Below are 6,994 nucleotides of genomic sequence, written 5' to 3' on the forward strand. Positions count from 1 at the left end.
GATCCGTCCGGACCTGGTGGCTGGCCTCGGGGCGGGTGGTTCCGTCCTCTGTAGCTCCTGCGGCGGTCTCCTCCTCCACTCCAGCGGCTCTCCCCGTCCTCCGGCACCTGTGGGCTGGGGCACAAACTCAGCAGCGGAAGGGTTTAGTGGCCGTCGTCCGCGTCTTCTCCGGACTGGATCGGGGCGTCTCGGGGGCCCGACGGGGCCCATGTAGTGTGCGAGGCCCCCCAACACGAGGGGTGCGGGTACTCCGGGATTTCGGGGCCTTCGGGTGACGGGGTCCTCTCTCGCCGGGGCCGCTTTCCACGGTTTTAAGCGGCGGACGTTGACCACCGTCTCTCGATCCCTCTCCCCGCCATAGATTAGTACCGTCCAGGGGGATATCTGCCGCACCACGGTCCAGGGTCCCCGCCAGTAGGTCGTCAGTTTCCCCACCTGCCCGGCCCCGATGCGAGGGGTGTGTAGCCACACCTTAGCACCTGTCAGGAATAAGGGGGGTTCCATGCGGGGTCGGGTGCCCTGTTCCTGCCGCCGATGCGCGGCTTCCCCTTGCGGGTATGCTCGGCCTCGGGCTTCTCGCAGGGTCTCCAACAGGTGTTCCACGGGGCGGCTTCCCTCCTCCGGCTGGGGGGAAGGGACGCCGAATAGCAGATCTGCGGGTAAACGAGACTCACGGCCGAACATCATTAAAAACGGGGTTTGCCCCGTCGACGTGTGTACGGTGGTGGCGTAGGCGAAAAGGGCGTAGGGGAGGTGTTCGTCCCAATCCCGTTGATTTGCAGCCGCCATACGTTTGAGTTTCCCCGCTAGGGTCTGATTCATGCGTTCTACCATACCATTCGCCTGGGGGTGGTACGCTGTGGTTCGGTCCTTCTGGATTCCGAATTCTCGGCACAGTGCCTGGAACAGCTCGGCCTCGAACTCGCTACCCTGGTCGGTGAGGACTCGTTCTGGGATCCCGTGCTTGAGTACGTAATGTTCCACGAATGCCCGGGCCACCACCAAGGCCGTTTTATCAGGGATGGCCACTGCCACGGGGTAGCGGGTGAAATACTCTACTGCGACTAGAATATACCGGTTGCCTCGATGGGATCGTGGGAATGGCCCCTGTAGATCGATCCCGACCAGCTGATTCGTGCGGCTGACGCGGAACGGCCTTAGGGGTACCTGGTATCGTGCCGGTTTCGGCCCGCACTGCTGACAGGCGCGGCAGCCCTGTACCCAGGCCGCCACGTCTTGTGCCAATTTGGGCCAGAGATACTGGCGACGCAGGGTCTCTCGCGTGCGTCGTTCCCCATCGTGGCCCCCGAGTGGGTGGTCATGCACCAGCCGTAGCAGCTGGGGTCGCACCTGGGCAGGAACACAGATGCACCCCGGCTGGCCGGCCTCGGTTAACTCCCGTACCACTCCGTTCTGCACACACAACCGGGCATACAAACCGCTCCAGGGTCCTGGTAGGGCGCTCTTTTCCTCCCGCAGGGCCGCCTCCACTGCCGCCAGATCGGGATCTCGCTGCTGGGTCTGTCTCAGCTGCTCGTCGTTCAGGCCCGGGAAGGCGCAGCCGACGTCCTCCTGGATCCGTCCGATCGGGTCCCGAGCCGCGGGTCCCGCGCTTGCCGGGCGGTCGACGGGATCCTCGGTGCCACCTGTGAGGGCCTCTGTGGCGCACACTGCACTCTCTCTCGCTGGGGGGGGGTCAGTGGCCGCGGCCGCTCGGGGGTCCGTTGCCTGCCGGCAGCGTCCCCCCGTGAAACACGGGCAGGCCTCCTCCGCCCTTGTCTCGGCGTACACCGTGGGTCGCCTCGACAAGGCGTCCGCGTTTGCATGCGTCCGGCCAGCCCGATACTCGATTTGCAGGTTGTACTCCTGCAACTGCGCCAACCACCGGGCCATCTGCCCCCGCGGCTCCTTGAATGTAAGAAGGAACTGCAAAGCATAATGGTCAGTGCGTACGCGACATCTCCTGCCGTACAAATACGGCCGGAACTGTTTGCATGCGAAAATCACGGCGTACAACTCTTGGCGGGTCACGCAAGAGTTCAGCTCGGCCCCACTCAAGGTCCGGCTGGCGTACGCGATGACACGTTCTGTCCCATCCTGTACCTGTGACAACACCGCGCCCAGCCCGCTGCTGCAGGCGTCGGTGTCCAAAATAAAATCGGTGGTAAAATCGGGGAAAGCGAGGGTGGGGGCATGGGTGAGGTGGTCTTTGAGAGTGGTGAAGGCCGTCTGGCAGGCCCCCGTCCACTGATAGGGGTGCTTAGGGGAGGTGAGTTGGGTGAGGGGGCGTGCAATCTCGCTGAATCCCTTTACAAATCGACGATAATAGGTGGCGAGCCCCAAAAATGATCTGATCTCCGTCAGATTCCTTGGCCGTGGCCACTCCACTACGGCGCGTACCTTCTCCGGATCGGTACGCACGCCTGCCTCGCTGACGCGATGCCCGAGGTACCCCACCTCGCGTTGTGCGATGTAACACTTACGTGGCTTGAGCTTGAGATGAGCCGCTCGCAGTCGCTGGAACACCTCTCGTAGCCTGGACCAATGCTCAGACAAAGATCTACTGAACACGATCACATCGTCCAAGTAAATCAGGCACTGTTCCCATTGCAAACCCCGCATCACCAACTCCATCAGCCGCTGGAACGTCGCGGGTGCATTGGTGAGTCCGAACGGGAGTACTCGAAACTCGAATAGTCCCATCGGGGTGGTGAATGCGGTTTTCGGCCGATCCTCCTCCGCCATCTCCACCTGCCAGTACCCGGACGCGAGATCGAGGGTGGAAAAATATCGCGCTCCGGCGAGGCTGTCAAAAGTGTCGTCGATCCGGGGTATGGGGAAGGCGTCGCCGAGCGTGACTGCGTTCAGTTTACGGTAATCGACGCAGAACCGGGTTGACCCATCCTTTTTCGTTACTAGTACCACTGGGGCTGACCAGGGGCTCGCCGAGGGCTGAATTATGTTATCGCGAAGCATGTCCTCAACCGCCTCTTTGATCTGGGTGCGTTCGGGTGCGCCCACTCGGTATGCAGGGAGTTTGATGGGTCGGGCTGCACCGGTGTCAATTTGGTGCTTAACAAGATCGGTCCGACCCACGTCCGAGTCGTGTTCACTGAATACGTCGGCATACTCCCGCAGTAACTCGCGCAGCCGATCGGCCTCTCCCTTAGGTACATCCGCCCATGGTACATGTAACGCGTCGAGCAGGGGAACGACCTCGGCTCGGGGAGTCGGGCCGACTCGCCAGGCCAGGTCCTGGTCACCCTCAGAACGCCCGGGGTCCTCCGCCCAGAGTGCGAATACCGAGTCGTTAGAGTGGCGTGCGTGCAGGGGGTGTACGGTGGCTATCGGGGTGCGCCGTCGCAGTATCGCTGGGGTATTGTGGGGGTTAAACATCCGCATAAACAATCGGTCCCCATCTGCGTTTACCAACGTGGCGGATCCCACTATCCCATACCGTTTTGCCAACTCCGGGTGAGGAGTTAGCATTACCTCTCCTGATGGTCGGAGCGCGGGGTCGGTGGGGAATGTTGCCACCGGCACCAGCATCTCGGTGAGCGGGCCGATGGTGACTGCCGTCGCCAGGATAGCGGCCACAGGTGCGAAGCGGGGGCGCGTCGGTTCTCGTCCCAAGAACGGTATCCGCTCGCCGTTGCTCTCCATGGTGGCGCATCGCTGGCGGGGTTGCACGTTGAGTCCCAGCCGTTCTAAGAGGTCGGTACCTGCGATACACTCGTGACACAACGCACTCGACACGTAGAACTCCTGGGTGCACACCTGACTGCCTATGCGGACCTCTAGGGTGGCTCTCCCCAGCAGCCCCATTCCGGCTCCGCTCGCCGTGTGCAGCGCGCGGTCCGGTGCCTGCAGGTGACGCACGTCGACCCCGATCGCGCTGCAGTGCGCTGCGCTCACGAGCGAGGCCACCGCCCCCGTGTCTAGCAGGATTCGGGTACGCACTCCGTTAACCTCCCCTTCCACCAGCGACGTGGCCCCCGTGATCCCCGCCACCAGCTCCCGTAGCCAGTCGCCAGGAGTCACCGTTTCCGTGGGCGTTGTTGCTGGAACCTGTGTGGAGATCACTCGCTCGCCATTATTCTCATTATCGTCTATTTGTATCGGGACCGCGTCGATTGCACCCCTAGTTGGTCCGCTCACTAGGAGGCGTTGGAGTTTAACCCCCGCGCCTGCCGAGCTCGGGTGATTTCAGGACAGTCTCTCACTAGATGCCCTCGGCGATCGCACATATAACATGCCCGGGGAGGGGGGGCGGTTCCGTAGCGGGTCCCCTGTCCGCTCCCTCTCCCTCCCCCAGTACGCAGTTGCCCCACATCGGACTCTAATTGGGACACCCTCCCGGCTAGTCCCCCTACTGTCGAGCGTAGTTCACCCATCTCAGACTGGAGGGTCTTCACATTTTTATTTGCTTCCTCGCGTACTTGGTGTACCTGGCTAGCAATATCTCCCATGCCGGTCTGTAACCCAGCTACCCACCCCGGAGTTGTTTCGCTGGGTCTCTGGGGCTCCCTTGCCCGTCCCCTTACTGCAATGGCGAGCTCTTCCTCCTCGTCGGAGAGTAGGCTCGCTACGGCGCACTCTCGTCCCCTCCCTCGAGGCTGCGCGCGCTCACCCGAGAGTTTCTCGCATTTGCGCGCGCGCTCGACGAGGGTGTTAAAGGAGAGTCGTGCACCGTCTACATTTGGCTGCCACCACGGGGTGCGTGCCAAATATCGCTGGATTTTACCGGCGGCGAGGCCCTCAATTATTTTTGCCTCGTACTCTGGGTACGCGAGCTGGGTCAACATGCGCACATCCTCGGCGTAATCTCGTAGATCTTCGCCGGGTTGGCGGCGGCGTGCCTCTAAGGCCGTCTGCGCATCCTCCTCGTCATAGGCGCCGAAGCGTCGTTCGAGTTCGCACATTAATTTTTCCCACTGATTTTGTGCGCTTGCGGGCAAAGCTTCCACAAAGTCAGCTGCCCGCCCATCTAAATGTAGCTCTAACTGCTGCAACGCCTCCTCATCTGACCACCCATTAACCTTTTTCGCCCCCCTGATGCTGCGGGCAAACGATTTCCATGTTGGAATTCCTTTGCCCGTAAATGTGCATTTGATTTTAATCTGGGTTGGGGGGCCTCTTTCCCTTGGGGGTGCGGGGGATCGTCCCGTTTCTGACACCAATATGTGAGGGTCGCTAGCCCCCGCGATCCCTCCCTCGGTACCCCTAACGGCCGGGTTAACCTCATTACTCGCCCCCTCGCTGCTAGGCGAACCGCTGCTGCGTTCTTCACCCATGGGGTGAGAGCCGTCGCTCCAGGATTCCCCTCCCCCGCGGGTCCGCGTAGTAGGCATGTTTAATTACGCACGCGCACACCCACACACAGCTCTGCGCGGCACTCACTCAACCCTCGCCGCTCACGTTATGATCGCGCACCGGGGGTACGCTGAATACGCACGCCGCGAGCTTACGCATACACAGTACCACACGCGTTCACACTTATAACACGAGATCACACGAGGCCACGATCAGCTATTAATGATTTATTGTCTGCTACGTGGGACTGGTTGTTGAGTCAGTATGAATCGACGAGGCTGCCTACTCTACTAACCCGGAACCTATTCCCTATTTATCGTTCACGAAACACTTTTACCTCCTTACTCACGGTTTGAGGCACTCGACGTTCCGTGGGTTTTCCTCGCTGCTCGCCTCGACACGTCGCACGGACGTCCGGAGGGCAGAGCTGGGGCAGTCCTGGACGTTGGCTTCTCGGAGCAAGAGAGCGATTTCCCCTTTGCGCTCCCCATTTACCCTCCCCACCTCAAAGGGAATGCGACTCTGGACAATAGGCTCGCGACCCTCTCGCATGCGCACCGCCGTTCCGGGCGCTTTTGATATGCTAATTAATGCTCAACCTGCGCGGCGCAAATTCCAATCAATCCCTTTCTCACGCAGGCCCCCCCCCCCCCCATTATCGCAGTTTATGCGGCGGTGTCCATCACAAAGGCCCGTCGTGGGAAGCTGTGCATGGCTCCTCGCGCGCTCAAGCGTAATTATCCCAACCCTCCATGACTATGCGCAACAGCTCCTGCGGTCCCGCTATTCGTGCTGTCCCGTCCCTCCCCTGCTTGCCCCGTCGACCCGTGGGGGTGTGTGTGGGGGGAAAATGCACCTCAACCGCGGTGGCCGAATGCCCCATGCCGCGACCACACCATATTACGGCTGGTCGCAGCGCCGCGGCGCAACGTAGCACGGGGGAGGTCGTCCAATTCCCTGATCGCCGGAAACCGTGAGAGTTAACCCCGATAGGGGTTTCTCGGATAAAAACCGGTCGGCCAGGTGACCTCCCCTCGGAGCTCTATGGGGGGGGGGGAATGCGTGCGGGTGTGTTCGTGTGAGGTGAGGTGAGGGGGACGCGGGGTTGGCTCCGTTGCTTGGTGGTGGCGAAGTCGGGGGTTTGGGCGCCTGCCGAACGGCTTCGTGGCGGCGGCATCACACATACCAATTATATCTCTACTGTCAATTTTTGGCACCCTTTCCTGGCTGTCTTCCAGTTTGTGGTTTCCTGCCCTAACGACCGAGATGGACTGAATGGCTTCGTCATGTTCGTAACATTTCTGAAGTTCTGATTTTTTCCACCCACTCTGTAAATGAGAGTAATGTCCATTGGTTATACCGGTGGCATACCACGGGAATGGGAGTAGAGTCAGGATACAATGTATGGAAAAAGAAAAAAAGGAACAGGAAAAGGAGGAGAGAAGAGAAAGAATGGGAAGTAAGAGGAAACTCGTGGAGAAGGAACGGAAAAACGGGACCCAGGGGTCAGTAAAAGATGATAGGAATGGATTACAGAGCAGCGTCTTTTTTCACAGGGCGGCGGGCAGAGGGGATTGGTTCTGAGTGAGGGTAGTGATGCACAATTTACTTCATTTACAGGAAGCTTCAGCTGATTTAGATATATAGATGTTCGCGACCATATTTAGAGCATAAAACACAC

This window comes from Lampetra planeri, chromosome 14 (assembly GCF_965212315.1).
Source record: "Lampetra planeri chromosome 14, kcLamPlan1.2.h2, whole genome shotgun sequence".
In the NCBI taxonomy this organism is placed as follows: Eukaryota; Metazoa; Chordata; class Hyperoartia; order Petromyzontiformes; family Petromyzontidae; genus Lampetra; species Lampetra planeri.